General features: G+C 39.5%; 1 pseudogene; it reads left to right on the top strand.

The window, feature by feature from the left end:
* Nucleotides 1-431: 431 nt before the first annotated feature.
* Nucleotides 432-553, top strand: LOC129901819 (5S ribosomal RNA; annotated as a pseudogene).
* The last annotated feature ends 18,669 nt before the right edge of the window (nt 554-19,222 follow it).

The following is a 19,222-nucleotide window of genomic DNA, read 5'->3' as shown; positions in this document are numbered from 1 at the left end:
TCAAAGTATAAGTGCTCCCAAATGGAGAATTTGAACTAATTATGAGCACGAGCTAAAAATGATCATGATGAATGGAATGTGGCTTTTAATACACTGCTACATCAAGGATATTACTCGAGTATCAGTGTTCAAGACTGGAGTTGGTACTGTAAATTGAGAATTCTAAGCACCTCATGATTGTATTAAGGTTTCGTACATGGGTAACCCAAAGTATAGTGGATGTAAAGGAAGATATGGAAATAATGCAGTATATTAAATAGGTTAGAAAGGACTCCTATACATTCGGAAAATTAGAAATAAACAGACAATGACATGGATACACCCTAAAGGGGGGAAGTGGACAAGAGAAGTACAAGCATAAGAGAAAATCAACTTACGCTATCATATGTAAATGGGAACGTTTAAACTTGAAACGAGATATCATAAGGGATGGATGCGATCATACCAACACTAACGCACCGGATCCCATAAGAACTCCGAAGTTAAGCGTGCTTTGGTGAGAGCAGTACTAGGATGGGTGACCCCCTGGGAAATGAAAGAGGAAATGAAACATAAGTATCCGTACCTATTCCCTACGTCTACAAGTAATCCTAACCTTTGGAACTTTGATATTGATTGCTCAATAAAAGTATATGTTATGGCAACGGGATAGAGGAACTCTCCATATGGTCGGTATAAGATCCGGAGGAAGGTTTTGGTTCACATTCGAGGATGAATGTTCTAAAGGGGGGAAGGATGTTACACCTCGTATTTTGGTACCTTGGAACGCTTCTTAATCTTCTTAAGTTTTTGGGAAGGCTCTTAAGTTTCTTAGAAGTCGTCATGTGAGTGGGATAGTCTATAACGCTATCTAACAACTCCAAGGAAGGGAGAATGTGATGCCCCATGGTAGAGAAGGTTGGAAATAGAGTCATGAGAAGTCGAAAGGAGTTGGAGGTCAAGTAAGGAGTCGTAGGACTAGATTTACCTACATAAGTTATTAATGTAAAAGTCTTATATACTTGAGCTACTGGAGGACATACCAAGCCTGTGTAGCACAGATTATATAGGCTTTTAAAATAAGATGAGATGACGAACCTACGAGAGGGAGTAAAAACTAGTTTCCGAACTTACAAAAATGAAGCAAGCAGGTGACAAGCAAGTACCTCAACCAAGCAGGTGACAAGAAAGCAGTTGACTCACCTGTCTGCTTGGGGGGGTGGACCCCGCTGCCACATGGCAGCATATGATTGGCCACATGGATGGACGTGTCACCCTAGGAGGCTGCCACATGTCACCCTAGAGGGATGCAACATGGCACCTTTTAAAGAGGTGTATATAAGTGTGTTTGGATGACTACTAATTCATTTCCTATTCTACTTGAGCTGAAAATTAGAGAGAACAAAGGAAAGGAAAACTTGGACCCTAAGGGAAGCTAGCTACGGCAACAAGAAAAACAAAGGTGAGTCTCCAACTTTTCCTCTGTGAATTAAATATCTACGGTGTTCCTCAAGCATGTGGAGATATATATATGTGTGTTATGTGATGTATAACTTCAGTTTCTATCCAAAAATATCAGCCAAGGAGAGGAAAAACATGAGAAAGATAAGAGAGGCAGTTTTGGAGAAACTAAGGTAAGTTCTCCGATGTTTCTCCACGAATTAATTAGCTATGATGTTCCTCAACCCCGTGGGGTGTATATATGTATCTTACGATGTCTACGGAATTAATTCTTCAGCTTGGAACTTGAGAGGAATTTGAAAGAACAAAGAGGGAAAACGTTAAAAACTAGTTAACAAACCCGTTTTTGGAAGGGACAGTTGTTAGTAATATTGGTATAACCTGTTGTGTACAGCTTCTTTTTGGGTGGTTAAATATGTTTTGGAAATATATTTCATATTTATATAACTTTTATGTATACTTCAAAATCCATTTTTGCATTTAGCTTCTCGAAAAAGGGTGGTGAAGTATAGAGGAGGTACTGCCCAGATTTCATTTTAAAAATTCTACAAGGACTGCTGTTGGTATTTTGGGCATATCATTTTGTACAGAAGTGTTGTAGGGTGATTCTAAATTGTTTGCGAACCTAAGAAACATGTATATAATTTTAATTGAGGACAAAAATCCTGTTTCCCTCAATTACCGCTTCGAAACTAAGTGACAATACAAGACAGTAAGTTGTCTAGAATCCACGCTTTGATAATTTTGGCGAGTTTGACGAGTTTAGGTTAAGGTAAGGGTTTTCTTTTAAAATCAGTGTTTATGGTGTTTTTATGAAGTGTATTATATGTTGTTTAAGTGGCTGGAAATGTGAAAACATCATAGAAATGCTTGACGTTCGAAACAAACTAAATTGGAGTCGCTATAGTTGAATTGTCGTCGAAGTAAAGTGTTGTGCTTGTGGTGTACTGATGCAGGTGTGTGGGGGCTTGTTTCAGGGACTAAAGGTGTTCTAAAAGGGGTGTAGGTGCTGCTGGTATCAGCCACACGATCCCTCATTTCATATAAATAAAGGCTTGCGAAATAAAGACTAGAAACCCTATTTTGGTGTCGTAATTTTCAGCAGGTTGTTTGGAGCTTGTGTTGTGTGATGTCGCCATGTTTCATGTGTATATATGCTGAAGGGTGTTGTTGTTTGTCTGCTGTAGTGATTAGGAATGTAATCGTAAATTCGGATAGGGCACTTTATAGGGGAGGTGCTGCCCAATTTTTGTTAACGCCTTAACTAATTAAAGAACTAGTCGAGGAAACGAATAAGGAAATAGGTTCCATGAATACTAAGGTGCAACTGAGGGCACTGAAAATTTAAGGTTGTTGATACTCGCATTTCTTCCATGTTAAATAGGTTTGGAGGATGACAACGTGGACATGATTGAAAGAAGTCCATACGAGGTATGTGAAGCTTTCTTTTGGCATGTTTTTGGCATAAGTATGTAAAGCTTATCTTCTTTTCTTTTGGCATGTCTTAGCCATAAGTGGTTGGTATATGTATTGTGGAGATAGTCCCATTCTTAGAACTCCGAGCATGATTCATTAATCTTATTCACTTATTGATGTTAGAACTCCCATGATGGTTGAGTTATGGTCTTGTAAGCCTTTTACGTGATAACAAGTAATACACGTGAAGCTTATCTCTTCCTTTTCTTGAAATGGCTTAATGTAAGTGAAACGATGTATGATATGAGTTAGACACAGTTCCATGTACAAGATCTGGATGTGACTCATGACTTGTACTCACTCTTGAATGATAAGGGTCTTAAAGTAGTTAAACTACGACCCTCGAACCTTCTATACGCTGAATAGTGATTGGATGTGTAAGCTCCTAAACATGGGTTTCTTGGGAATATTAATGGTTGAGGGATAGTTGATATGCTACTGAGTCCTACATGTACGTATATGCATATTACATTATATACGGATCGGGCCGTTGTACCTCGGCATTATTATGCATTATACGGATTGGGCCATCGTACCTCGGCATTATTATGCATTATACGGATCGGGCCATCGTACCTCGGCATTATTATGCATTATACGGATCGAGCCGTTGCACCTCGGCATCATCATGTCATATATGGATTAGGCCATCGTATCTCGGCATCATCATATAATATATGGATCGGGCCGTCGTACCTAGGCATTATCATGTGACATATAGATCGGGCCATCGTTCCTCGGCACTATTATCATTATTATGCATTATATGGATGGGGCCATCGTTCCTCGGCATGTGCTTGCTATATATATGGATCGAGTTGTACGTTCTACAGTGCTAATAATGTGCATATGCCTATCGTGATAGAGGATGTATTTGTAATATTGAGTCCCCGTACGGGCCGGATACGGTATGTGATATTGGTATACAGGACTTTATTTTGTGAGGTGCAGGTACCGTACCCTATTAAATATTGTACTTGATTTCCTGCATCCCTATTTCAATTGTTATTTTAGTTATGTTATGCTTATATACTTAGTACATGTATCGTACTGACCCCCCTTTCTTTGGGGGGCTACCTTTCATGCCCGCAGGTACAGATGTCCTATTTAGAGATCAGCCAGCTCCAGATTTCTGCTCACCTATGATTGGAGGTGCTCCACTATTCCGAAGCCTAGTTTTTTTGTACTAGTCCTCCGATGTATATATATATTTGTTTATTCAGTGGAACGGAGGGGGCCGTGTCCCGCCATATGTTATTGTTACCATTCTTAGAGGTCTGTAGACATATGTATGTGTGGGTTGTTAATGAGTTTATTTTGGCTGTGCCTATACAACATGTTGTAAATATTTTTACGCTATGGAAGCCTTATCGGCTTGCCTTCTCTTTCATGATACGATACGAATGAAGGAGGCTACATGAACGTGAAAAAGTTTAGACCTATTGGGGTTTTCGGGTGTTTTATCACATTACCCATAGTTCAATTTGGTTATATTTGAAAGTTACGTATACGGAGGTCAGGTCGGACCCAGTCGCGGCCCACGGGGTTGGGTCGTGACAGTTACCTACTTGACCCCAAGCAGGTGGGTCATCTGCTACCACATGGCATTTTCTTATGCTGCCACATGGCGCCTCCTCTTACTGCCACGTGTCGTTCTCTCCTCTTGCTCGTGGGTTCGTAATCTCGTCTTGTCTTAAGAACCTGTGTAATCAATGCTACGTATGATTGGTATGTACTGAAGTAGCTTAGGTATTCAATACTTCTAAGTTAGTAGCTTATGTAGGTGATTCGAGTCCCACAACTCGTTACTTGGCCTCCAAATCCCTCCGGATTCTTATAACCGTATTTCCAACCTTCTGTACCTTGGGGTATCACATTCTTCTTTAATTAGAGTTGTTGGAAAGAGTAGTAGATTATCCGGCTCACTTGATAATTTCTAAGAAGATTAAGAGACACTCTAAGCTTGCTCGGAATGTAGAGAAGGTTGGATGTGATACCCCATTGTAGAGAAGGTTGGAAATAAAGTCATAAGAATCCGAAAGGAATTGGAGGCCAAGTGATGAGTCGTAGGACTCGACTTACCTATGTAAGCTACTAACTTAGAAGTCTTACATACTTGAGTAACTTGAGGACATACCAAGCTTACGTAGCACGAATTATATAGGCTCCTAAAATACGATGACATTACGAACCCACGAGGAAGGGGAAAAGACAACACATGGAAGCCAAAGAGGAGTGACACGTGGCAGCACCTCAAGTAAGCAGGTGACCCACCTGCTTGGGGAGGTGGACCCCACTTCTACATGGCATCCCCTTATTGGTAGCATGTATGTATTGGCCTAATGGGGTCCAAACATGTGTCACCCTTAGGGGCCGAACACCTGTCACCCTTAGGGGCTGACAAGTGTCACCCCCTAAGGCAACATATCTATACATGTTAAGTGACTCTTAACCTCACTATTCATCAAAAAACAGTAGCCAAAGAAGAGGAAAAACGTGAGAGAAGAGAAGGAGGCATCCATGGCTTGAAAGAGTCGTTATATACGTGTATTAGTATGAATAATGAGTCGTTACTTCAGCCTTACACTTGGAAACTTCAGAGAAAGTTGAAAGAAAAAAGAGAGAAAACGTTAAGAGCTAGTTAACAAACCCGTTTTTGAAAGAGACTGTTGTTAGTAATAATAGTATAACTTCTTGTGTACAGATTCTTTTCGAGTTATTCAATATTTTTTAGAAAGGTATTTCATATTTCTATAACTTTCATTTAGTCTTTAAAATCCAGTTTTGTGTTTATCATCTCGAAAAAGGGTGATGAAGTATAGAGGAGGTACTGCCCAGATTTTGGTTTTAGACATCTTACACGGACTGCTGTTGGTATTTTGGACTTATCCTTTTCTACAGAATTGATGTAGGGGTGATTCAAAATTTTATGCTACCCTAAGACACATGTATATAACTTTAATGAAGGACATAAAGCCTTTTTCCCTCAATTACCCCTTCGAAACAAAGCGACAATGCAAGACAGTAAGCTGTCCAAAATTCACGTTTTGATAATTTTGAGTGAATTGTTTGGGATATGTATTGTGTAATGTTGGTGTGAATTGCTTGTATATATGTTGTAGGTTATTTTTGTTGGTTTTTTATAGTTATTAGGGGTTTCATTAAAAATTTGGATAGGGCACATTATAGGGGACGTGCTGCCCAATTTTCGTTAACGCCTTAACTAATTAAAGAACTAGTCGAGGAAACGAAAAATGAAATAGATTCCATGAATACTAAGGTGCAACTAAAGGTGCTGGAAAATCAAGAGTGGTTGATATTTGTATTACTTCTATGTTGAATAGGTTCAAAGGACGACGAGGCGAACGTGACAAAGAGTGACTCGTATGAGGTATGTAAAGCTTTCTCTTGGCATGGTTTAGTATAAGTACTTACAACTATCTTTCTTTCCTTTTGGAAAACCTTAGACTTAAGTGAATTGTATGTAGAATTTGGGAATAATTCTATTCCCTAAACTCCAGGTATGCCTCATAATCCCTAACTACAGTTAAGTGTTGACACCCCTACAAGAATTGAGCATTGCCTGTTAAGTCTTCTACGTACTATAGAGTAGTGTATGGGAAACTATCTTACCTCTCTCTTGATATGTACTTGGTATGAAAATCATATTATGATGCCATAGTTGTTCACCGAGCACCAGGATGGGCCGGGTACGAGATATGTATATAATGACCACCTGAAGAAAAGTATAGACTATATAAAGTTTACTCTTTTTTTTCTGACATGTCTTAGTTGTAAGTTAAATATGATGTGAGTTTCGGAGTAACTCCATTCTTAACATCTCCTATTTACTTTTGAATATCGAACTCTGATAGTAGTTGAACCATTTCCCTGGAAACTTCTATATGTTAAAGAGGTACCAAATGTACAGGCTCCAACTCTTAAAGACTATACGAGACTAAGTGTTTTTGATTCCATAAACGATTTGGCCCTATGTTAATAGATGTCTAGGGTCCCCAAGATTACAATTAAGACAGCCCATAATGGCATTTAGAGGACACTCGAGATGACTACACCACTGCTCGGGTCCTCAGGCAAAAGCTTAACTTTCTTATTCTATTTAGTCCCCAATAATGATTTAAACTGCATATAGTTGCTCACTACTCTACTCGTGTATACTATAGCACTTCTTTCACCGAGTCCCAGGCTGGGAATAGTAATTGTGCATAATTCAGTGCATTGTCCACCGAGCCCCTCACTAGAGGCCCAGGATACGTATGTGTATATATATGATGATATGTTATAATAAGATGGTGATAACACTGGGTTGTGATGATCTTACAGGTGTATCCATCGTACCCCTGATAGGGCCGGCTATATGATATAATTTGAACATGCATGTTTTTATAATTCATAGAGTACAGGAACAGGCTTATAATTTAATAATTTGTTCCCCTGCTTCTTTATTTCAGATATACCTCTAGTTGTATTATGTTACGTTTTATATACTTAGTACATATATCGTACTGACCCCCTTTCTTTGAGGGGTTGCATTTAATGCCCGCTTTACTGATACAGGTTTTGGAGTCCTTCAACTTAGGATTCCGCGCAGCTCAACTGGAAGAGGTTCCATTGTATCGGAGCCTAGTTTTTGCCATTGGCCATTGATGTATAAAATTGTTTTATCTATTCAGGGGTACGGTAGGGGCCCTGTCCCGCCATATGTTACCGTTAATATTTTAGACGTCTGTAGACATGTATATGTAGGTTGTGTATATTAGTTTGATTCAGCTGAGTCTACATAATGTAGGGTATATATTATTATGTTATGGCAGCCTTGTCGGCTTGCATGCCCTTTCATGTTACGACACAAATGAAAAAGGCTATAGGTTTATGAAAATATTATCGCCCAATAAGGCTCTGTTACATGATATTATTTTATTTATAGTTCAATATGACCATAGCTAATAGTTTGGTATACGGGGGGAGGGTCCAGGTAGGACCCCAGTCGCGGCCTATAGGGTTGGGTCATAACAGAAGTGGTATTAGATCACTTTGTCCTTGGATTGTCTATAGACCGTGTCTAGTAAAGTGTTGATTATCGATGTTTTGTGCGCCACATCTATAAACACAAGGCTACAGGACATTTAGGATGTTACCTTTCTTTTACATTTGAGATCGTGCTATATATCCGAGTCATAGGACAATTTCTAATACTAACCTTGGATCTGAACAGAAGGACGACACCAACAGAAGGAAGTAATTGACGACATGGGAAGTTACGAAGCACGCAGGTAAGAAAAGTAAAGGCATGAAAGATATCTGTTGGGTAAGGTATTGACATGTGATTGAAATATAACGTGGAAAACTGAAGGGAAAAGTAGACGGGAAAATGCAACAGATGCAGTTCGAAGGTGGACATACAAGGTAAGTCCAGTATTTTTATATTATTGTTGACATTGATAGCCCTGTGTGGCTACGATATGAGATGATATTGAAATCCATGTGTGGCTGTGATATAATATAAATATATATGTGTGTTGGCCCTATGAGGCATTGTTGGTATTTTCTGCGTACAGGTAATGGGATAGTAAGAAGTGTAGAGGAAACTCTGCCAAAATTTTCCCAAAACAAGAAAAAGGGAATAAAACATAGCTTTATATCATGTCTTAGAAATTGATACCGAGTACCATATTATACCAAATTAAAGCTGTAAGAGGTACTCTTCATGTCGTCAATAAGGGATATCCTCTTTACATGGGGAAGTTTATTTTGAAGAAACAAAAGTCTGTCTGAGCAGTACAGTTCAGACCGCAGTATTGTTACACCCCGCACTCTTGAGCTCGTAACGTCTTCTTAAGTTCCTTAGATACTATCATGTGAGCCGGATAATCTACAACACTATCAAATAACTCTAAGGAAAGAAGATTGTAATACCTCGCGAGAAGGGAGGTTGGAGATAGAGTCATAAGAATCCGGAAAGAGTTGGAGGCTAAGAAATGAGTCGTAGGACTCGATTTACCTAGGTAAGACACTAAGTTAAGATTCTTATACACTTAAGTTGCTTAAGGATATATCAAGCTTACGTAGTACGGATTACATAGGCTCTTAAAGTGAGACGAAATTACGAACCCGCGAGGAAGGGAAAAAGATGACGCGTGGCAGCCAATGGAGGAGCAACACGTGGCAGCACCTCAAGCAAGCAGGTGATGCACCTACTTAGGGTTAATTAGGTGATGCAGCTGCTTGGGGAGGTGGACCCCGCTGCCACATGGCAGCCCCTAATTGGCAGCATGACACGGTGGCCAATCATGGCTTGACACGTGTCATCCTTAGGGGATGACACGTGTCACCACCTAGGGACACCTAAATATATGTATATATGACTAATGTATTCAGTTCTGATCCAAAAAAATGAGCAGCAACAAGAGAAAAACAAACCCTAAGCTAAGAGAGAAAAGGGTGACGGCTTTGGGAGAAAAATAAGGTAAGTCCCGATTTCGTTCCATAAATTAATTATATAGAGTATACCACGATGATATGGAAGTATTAGTAGTATAAAATTAGGATTTGGTGCAGCAAAAATCGGACAGCAAGCTGCCACAATGATTCAGCACGTAAATAAAATTCCGAGGCGCGATTTCGGCAAGTTTTAGTCAATTTCGGGAAAGGTAAGTTCTTCCCCTCTAATTTGAAATTTATGAGGTTACATTAGGGTGTATTAGACACCTTAGGATCTGCTGGAAGTTGGGGAAAAGGTTTGAAAAGTTCAGCGTTCAGAATAAACGAATTTGGAATCGCTATAGTTAAGTTGTTGTCGAAATAAGGTGTTGTACGCGTAGGGGCTGCTGCTGATTGTTATGTGGCGAGTTGCAGGGTCTAAAAGTTATCTAAATGAAGTGGGGGAGCTTCTGGTTGCATCCACATGACCCTCCGCTTTGCAATTAAAGAATTCGTGAAAGAAAGATTAAAAACTCTAGTTTTTGTATCTTAGTTTCGAGTGAATTGTTGGGGGTTTATATTGTGTAATTTTGGTCGTAATATGTATATGTATGGGCTGCTGGTTAAATTGTTGTTTGGCTGCAGGTTCTAAGGACATGTTTGGGAATTCGTATAGGGCACATTATAGCAGAGGTGCTGCCCGATTTTCGTTAACATCCTAACTAGTTAAGGAACTAGTCGAGAAGGCGAGCGAAGGGATGAATGTTATGAATACTCGTGGGTAGTCTAAGTTGCTGAAAAGTCCAAGGTTGTTAATACTTACATTACTTCCATGTTAAATAGGTTTCGAGGACAATGATGTGGACGTGATTAACAGAAGTCCATACAAGGTATGTGAAGCGTTCTTTTGGCATGTTTTGGTATAAGTATGTCGAACTATTCTTCTTTTCTTTTGGCATGTCCTAGATATAAGTTATGAATGATATGTATATGATATTTGGGATTCAATCCATTCGTAAAGCCCTGAGTATGAGTCGAGACTCTTGTTTATTTCTTGATATTAGAACTTCTGTAATAGCTGAGTCATTGCCTTTTAGTCTTCTATGTGATGAAAATTAGTATATGTAAAGCCTATTTATCCTTTCCTTTGGAATGGATTAATTTTGAGTTAAATGGTATATGATATAGGTTTAGAGGTAATTCCATTTATGAGCTCTGATTGTAACTCGTGACTTGTAGTCACTCCTGAACATCAAGAGTCTGAAAGTAGTCAAACTACTATTCTCGAGCCTGCTCTATAATGAATAGTAAGTAGAGGTACTATCTCCTCTTTTTAGAGGCTCTGAAATGATAAATGCCGTTGATTGCATGAGTTGAGTCTTTGACTAGATAAATCGTGTTTCTGATTATATAGACTATATTTCTGATTACATGAATTATGTGGCATTATTTTGATACATGTTTGTGATCCCTGAAGCCCCAACTGATATAAGCCCTAATGACATCTAAAGGGATACCTCGGATAATTACTTCCCAAGTCTTCAGGAGACGGTTCACTTGACTATTTCATCGAGTCTTAGATAATGACTTAGTTGCATATGGTTTCTCACTACTCTACTCGTGCATACTGTAACCCATCCTTCCTCGAGTCCTACGATGGGCCGGGATATGTTATCGTGCACAGTGTTACTGCTTCTTTCACCGCGTCCCAGGCCGGATGTGTATAGTTCCACGCACGAGGAGACGATGTCGTACGTGAGGTGTGATATATGTTATATGTTATGACGATACGATTATTCACCGAGTCTTGGGTCGGCAGTAATATGATAGTATATGTGGTGAAATAAGGAAGGAACACCGAGTCCCTCCTTAGAGCGCCGGGTACATATGTATATTATGATGGTACGCTATAGACGTACACCACTTCATTCACCGAGTCCCTCACTAAAGGGCCGGATACTTTATGTAGGCATGCATATGAGATTAAAGCAATACATTATGACCCTGAGCCCCGCAGTGAACCGGGTGTGATACGATGATATACATGATAAGATGATACCGTATACGATGGTATGATATCGTATACGATGATATGATGAAATGAAATGCATTATGATACGATGATATGTGATTATGAAGTAATGATGATGACACCGAGTTCACTAGAGGGCCTGGCACAGTATATGATGGTGTATAGTTCGTCCTTGGAATGTCTACAGACCGTGTCTAGTAGAGTCTTGTTTATCGGTTTATTGTGCACCACATCTATAGAAAAGAGGCTACAGGATATTTAGGATGTTACTTTCTTTCACATCTAAGATCGTGCGATAGAGCCGAGCTATAGGAAATGAAATTCCTCATACTAACCTGCGATTTTAGCAGGAAGACAACGCCGATAGAAGAAAGTAATTGAAAATATTAGATGTTACGAAGCACGCAGGTAAGCAAAGGTACGAAAGCCCTATGTCAGGTAAGGTATTGAAATGCGATTGATAGATACAATTGAAAAGTGAAAGGAAAGGTAAACAGGAAAGTATAACAGGTGCAGCTCGAGTGGACATAACAGGTAAGTTCATTTCCATACTGTTAATTATGGGCGCCCTGTGCGGCTGCGATATGAGATGATATGACTATATATGTGTGCCCTGTGTGGGTGAGATATTATACAATATGAATGTATATATGTGTGCCCTGTGAGGCATTGTTTGTATTTTCTGCGTGTAGGTGTTGAGATAGTAAGAAATACAGAGGAAACTCTGCCCAAATTTTCCTAGAAATAAGAGGAGAATGAGATACAAGGCTATAGTATGTTTTGAAAGGTTGTCCTCTCAACAATGATGAGATTTGACTAAACAAGTATGGCTGACCTCGAGAAATAAGTTAATTGCTGAGTTAATGGCAATAGAAACTAGGAGGATGATACTGAATAGTAGAATAAGTTAGAAAGGAACTATACGCCAAAGAAAATGACTCAGAGAGGACTGATAGATCGAGATAAAATGAGATAGTAAGGCATTGCCTAAATTGATACATAGGGATAAACTAGGACAAGTGATAGTTGAAGGGTAAGTAACCCATAGTAAGAATCGTGAAGAAAGTCAAGCGGTATTATACTATGGGTCTTAATGCGAACAAGGTACCAGGTGAACATAACAAAAATCATTATTAGAATAAGCAAAACTTAGTAAGGAATTAACTAGAAGGTATGATATGGTCCATGTAAATGGAATGTAAAGATAGGTGTGGAACGGAAAAGCAAGCTATGGAACAAATAAGGAAGATTTATCAAGTTCCATAAGGAAAGTTTCGAATAAAGGTTATATGATGACGAAAAGGATGGCTAGTGCAAGGAAATAAAGGGTAATATGGAATTCCTTACGCCCAACCAAAAATGGAAATGAGTTGAAGGAATAATACAGAAGTTCTAATAGAGGCACTCAAGATAGATGCGGTTAATTAAGTATAAGTATCGAACAAAAAGAGAAATAGACAGTTACGAACTGGAGGTATAGTACAATGAAAAAGTATTAAGACAAGGCCACTACTACCACGAAGTTGACGTGGTTTTAAGCAGGATTAGAAATGAGCCTTAAAGCACACGACAAAGATGCAAGCTCAGGAGGCGTAAAGAAGTATGGTGTACACGTGACTCCACTCTAATGATTAGTGATATCCACTGGAATAAAGTTAGTATAATGACGAAGCTCGAAACATGAGTCATTAAAGTATAAGTACATTCGAGTGGGAAATGTGCACCAATTATGAGCCCTCGCTAATTACTGATTGGGATGAATGGAATGTGGCTTTGAGTGCACTACTACATTACGGATACTACTCGAGTATCAATCATTAGATGAGATTCGATTCGAGATATTCCAAATATTACAGCACCCTACGATTGTGCTAGGGTTTCCTAGAAAGGCAACTTCACGTGGGGATGATTTAACAGAAGATGTTGGAATAGAATCATTCGTGTGTAAATAGCTGAAGATATACGGAGAATGACATAGGTACACCCTAAAAGGGGGGAAGTGGACAAAAGAAGTACAAGCGTAAGAGAAAATCAACTGATGCTATCGTATGTAAGTGGAAACGCTTAAACTTCAAACGAGACCCCATAAGGGATGGGCATGATCATACTCACACTAATGCATCGGATTTCGTCAAAACAACGAAGTTAAGCGTGCTCGAATGAGAGTAGCACTGGGATGGGTGACCCTCTGGGAAGTGAGAAAGAGAACAAAACATGTATGACAAAAAGAGATTATAAAGGCGTGTTGGTACAACGACACATATAGAACAGAGTAAGCCAAGAGCAGAAAAGATTATGATTCAAATACAATGCACCTCGTGAAAATGGCACAAGAATAGTTGTGCAACCTATGAATATTGGCATACTAAGAGCGAGGTCAAATGATTACTCGATAAAAGAAAGTCAGTAATAACAATGTGATTGCCATATTTAGAATCTATTCAGGAAAAGTGTAAGATGGTTCGAGGCAGAACTATTCAGATATAATCGATATTAAGGACAAGAGCCATAGTGGAGCCTTGACCTCGACTAAAGGAGGTAAGCCACTAGTATAGCAACGCTAAGGAATTTTCTGGACTGCTCTATGTCCGTAAACACGTTTATGTAAGGATTACAATATGATGTATGGTAAGAAAACTGGAGAAAAGATCTGAGTAAAAGAGAAACATAGCATACCTAAGGTATTACAAGTTGGATTAAGAGGAGTTGTACAATAACTTAAGTTAAAAGAAGAATCAGCAGTCTGATAGCCTGTCTCAGGAAATGGAAACCCCGACTCTGAGGTAGAAAGCATTTAATATGTATTATAGTACGAGCTCACCTCGCATTCTAAGGAACTGGGAGTTCATACGGGCTATGGTAGATGGGCTGACAGAATCAACCTGTTCCCCTCCAGTTAGAAAGGCATATTCAGCTGAGGGTTCTGCGGAATGACATAGTAGGGAAACAATAAGATTTCACGGAGTCCCCACATATATTATCTCGGATAGAAAAGTTCAATTTACAGCTATATGCTGGAAATCATTTTGAAAGGGATTGAGGAACCCAGATGAATCTTAGTATGAGATGTCGCCCTTCGCTTAAGGGACAGGACCAGATGTGATCCACTAAATTATTGATGAAGTAAAGCTTATTCCGGGACAAGATATCAATTAGCAGCCTAAAGTCAGCAAGAAGGGGATACATTGATCCTTCGCAGGGCATTTTTAGAATAGATAAAGCTGCCTATGAGTGAGACCTACCATCTGATTTGAAACAATACATTCATTTTTCACAAATCAATGCTCCGTAAGAATGGGAACGACGCTCCCAAAATATTTCCCGTAGAGCAGGTCCACGTAACAGGGAGTTATCCTATGAGGGGAAACCTATCTCCATCCGGGATCAGCAGATTAAATGGGTTGCGAACTAAGGACATAACTTCCGTCAAGGTACTATGGCGGAATAAGAATCGTGAAGACATAAACTGGGAGGTTGAAAAGGACATGAAACACAAGTGTCCGTACCTATTCCCGATGTCTACCGATAGCCCTAGTCTTGGAACTCGTATATTAATTACTTGGATGAAAATGTATGCCATTCCAGTAGAAAGGCATCTCCCTATGATGCGTATAAAGTCTTAAGGAAAGTTTTATTCAACATTCGGGGACGAATGTTCTAAAGGGGGGAAGGATGTTACACCCCGCACTCTTGAGCTCGGAACGTCTTCTTAAGTTCCTTAGACACTATCATGTGAGCCGGATAAGCTACGACACTATCAAACAACTCTAAGGAAAGAAGATTGTGATACCTCGCGAGAAGGGAGGTTGGAGATAGAGTCATAAGAATCCGGAAAGAGTTGGAGGCTAAGAAATGAGTCGTAGGACTCGATTTACCTAGGTAAGACACTAAGTTAAGAGTCTTATACACTTAGGTTGCTTAAGGATATATCAAGCTTACGTAGTACGGATTACATAGGCTCTTAAAGTGAGACGAAATTACGAACCCGCGAGGAAGGGAAAAAGATGACGCGTGGCAGCCAATGGAGGAGCAACACGTGGCAGCACCTCAAGCAATCAGGTGATGCACCTACTTAGGGTCAATTAGGTGATGCAGCTGCTTGGGGAGGTGGACCCCGCTGCCACATGGCAGCCCCTAATTGGCAGCATGACACGGTGGCCAATCATGGCTTGACACATGTCATCCTTAGGGGATGACACGTGTCACCACCTAGGGACACCTAAATATATGTATATATGACTAATGTATTCAGTTCTGATCCAAAAAAATGAGCAGCAACAAGAGAAAAACAAACCCTAAGCAAAGAGAGAAAAGGGTGACGGCTTTGGGAGAAAAATAAGGTAAGTCTCGATTTCGTTCCATAAATTAATTATATAGCATATACCACGATGATATGGAAGTATTAGTAGTATAAAATTAAGATTTGGTGCAGCAAAAATCGGACAGCAAGCTGCCACAACGATTCAACACGTAAATAAAATTCCGAGGCGCGATTTCGGCAAGTTATAGTCAATTTCGGGAAAGGTAAGTTCTTCCCCTCTAATTTGAAGTTTATGAATTTAAATTAAGGTGTATTACACACCTTAGGATCTTCTGGAAGTTGGGGAAAAGGTTTGAAAAGTTCAGCGTTCAGAATAAACGAATTTGGAATCGCTATAGTTAAGTTGTTGTCGAAATAAGGTGTTGTACGCGTAGGGGCTGCTGCTGGTTGTGCTGTGGCCAGTTGCAGGGTCTAAAAGTTATCTAAATGAAGTTGGGGAGCTGCTGGTTGCATCCACATGACCCTCCGCTTTGCAATTAAAGAATTCGCGAAAGAAAGATTAAAAACTCTAGTTTTTGTATCTTAGTTTCGAGTGAATTGTTGGGGGTTTATATTGTGTAATTTTGGTCGTAATATGTATATACATGGGCTGCTGGTTGAATTGTTGGTTGGCTGCAGGTTATAAGTACATGGTTGGGAATTCGGATAGGGCACATTATAGGAGAGGTGCTGCCCGATTTTCGTTAACATCCTAACTAGTTAAGGAACTAGTCGAGAAGGCGAGCGAAGGGATGAATGTTATGAATACTCGTGGGTATTCTACGTTGCTGAAAAGTCCAAGGTTGTTAATACTTACATTACTTCCATGTTAAATAGGTTTCGAGGACAATGATGTGGACGTGATTAAGAGAAGTCCATACAAGGTATGTGAAGCATTCTTTTGGCATGTTTTGGTATAAGTATGTCCAACTATTCTTCTTTTCTTTTGGCATGTCCTAGATATAAGTTATGAATGATATGTACATGATATTTGGGATTCAATCCATTCGTAAAGCCCTGAGTATGAGTCGAGACTCTTGTTTATTTCTTGATATTAGAACTTCTGTAATAGCTGAGTCATTGCCTTTTAGTCTTCTATGTGATGAAAATTAGTATATTTAAAGCCTATTTCTCCTTTCCTTTGGAATGGCTTAATTTTGAGTTAAATGGTATATGATATAGGTTTAGAGGTAATTCCATTTATGAGCTCTGATTGTAACTCGTGACTTGTAGTCACTCCTGAACATCAAGAGTCTGAAAGTAGTCAAACTACTATTCTCGAGCCTGCTATATAATGAATAGTAAGTAGAGGTACTATCTCCTCTTTTTAGAGGCTCTGAAATGATAAATGCCGTTGATTGCATGAGTTGAGTCTTTGACTAGATAAATCGTGTTTCTGATTGCATAGACTATATTTCTGATTACATGAATTATGTGGCATTATTTTGATGCATGTTTGTGATCCCTGAAGCCCCAACTGATATAAGCCCTAATGACATCTAAAGGGATACCTCGGATAATTACTTCCCAAGTCTTCAGGTGACGGTTCACTTGACTATTTCATCGAGTCTTAGATAATGACTATTTCTCACTACTCTACTCGTGCATACTGTAACCCATCCTTCCTCGAGTCCCACGATGGGCCGGGATATGTTATCGTGTATAGTGTTACTGCTTCTTTCACGGCGTCCCAGGCCAGATGTGTATAGTTCCACGCACGAGGAGACGATGCCGTACGTGAGGTGTGATATATGTTATATGTTATGACGATACGATTATTCACCGAGTCCCGGGCCGGCGGTAATATGATAGTATATGTGGTGAAATAAGGAAGGAACACCGAGTCCCTCCTTAGAGGGCCGGGTACATATGTATATTATGATGGTACGCTATAGACGTACACCACTCCATTCCCCGAGTCCCTCACTAAAGGGCCGGATACTTTATGTAGGCATGCATATGAGATTAAAGCAATACATTGTGACCCTGAGCCCCGTAGTGAACCGGGTGTGATACGATAATATACATGATAAGATGATACCGTATACGATGGTATGATATCGTATACGATGATATGATAAAATGAAATGCATTATGATACGATGATATGTGATTATGAAGTAATGATGATGACACCGAGTTCACTAGAGGGCCGGGCACAGTATATAATGGTGTATAGGATTACGTGTCCTAAGGTGCAGGTACAGTAATTTGTTAATAGTTATACTTATCCCCTGCATCCCTATTTTAGTTATGAGCTCAGTTACGATGTGTTATGCTTTACATACTCAGTACATATATCGTACTGACCCCCCTTTTCTCGGGGGGCTGCGTTTCATGCCCGCAGGTACAGATGTTTATTCTGGAGATCCATCAGCATAGGAGTACCTCTCAGCTGTGTCGGAAGTGCTTTACTATTTTGGAGCCTAAATTTTGATGCTGGTCACTTAATGTATATATTTGTACATTCAGGGGTACGGCGGGGGCCTTGTTCCACCATATGTTGTTGTTACTATTCTTAGAGGTCTGTAGACATGTGTATATGTGGGTTGTTTGTGAGTAGTTTCGATGTTGCCTATTCGATATGTTGTGAATGTTTTTGTTATAGCAGCCTTGTCGGCTCGCGTGCCCTTTCATGATATGATACAAATGAAAAGTCTACATGTACATGAAAAAGTTTAAAACTATTGGGGTTTTTGTATATAGTATCACATCACACACGGTTCAACTTAAGTGTAGTTGATAAATATGCATGAGAGGGTCCAAGTCGGAACCCAGTTGCGGCCTATGGGGTTGGGTCGTGACAAGTATCTCCAGCCGTAATTGTGTTGTAGAAAAAAACAGATAAGCTCATGTTGAAGGGTAAGATGTCCAGTAATTGAGCTTTAATCTTTTGAAAATACCAAGCCCCAATCCCTAATTGTAAATTAGATAAGTCCATAACTCGAGATAAACTCCAAAGGAGACCAGGTATGTCAAGTATTAAAAGGGAAGTACTGTGATGTTTAAGAGGTTCTGGTTTCTTCCAAAAATGGTTGGAAAATGGTTTACGATAAAATTTTATAGTTCTCCATCGACTAACTGGGAAACAACTTCTAACTGAAGCACCCCAAAAAGATTTCACGAACTGAATATGAGTACGAACTAAAAAGGGGGATATGTAAGTATGAATTAAACAGTGTGATACAAGTATATAGGGATAAAGTGAGACCGCTAATAAGGAGCCCTTGGTAGATGCTAACTAAGTTAAAAGCCTGCATTGAGTACGCAGTAAGGGTATGGAGCTTAAGACATAAAGGAATAACACGTATACACAATGTCTCCCCAAAAACAGTGGAACCCTTAAAAGACAAAGATGGTAGACTTAGGGAATAAATGGGGCAACTTAGGTTCATCTCAAGAAGCAAAGGATATAGGTTGGGAAAGCCACTACTCCAAGAGAACTTGGACAATGAATTTCGGAATACAAATGTTGCATAGTTAAAAGAAAATTTGGAATGGCTACAAGTGTATATGTTAACTTCTTATGAAGA

The sequence above is a fragment of the Solanum dulcamara genome, chromosome 8 (genome assembly GCF_947179165.1).
Source record: "Solanum dulcamara chromosome 8, daSolDulc1.2, whole genome shotgun sequence".
Classification (NCBI taxonomy): Eukaryota; Viridiplantae; Streptophyta; class Magnoliopsida; order Solanales; family Solanaceae; genus Solanum; species Solanum dulcamara.
Note: the sequence above shows the minus strand (reverse complement) of the source record. Positions and strands in the feature narration are given on the sequence as shown.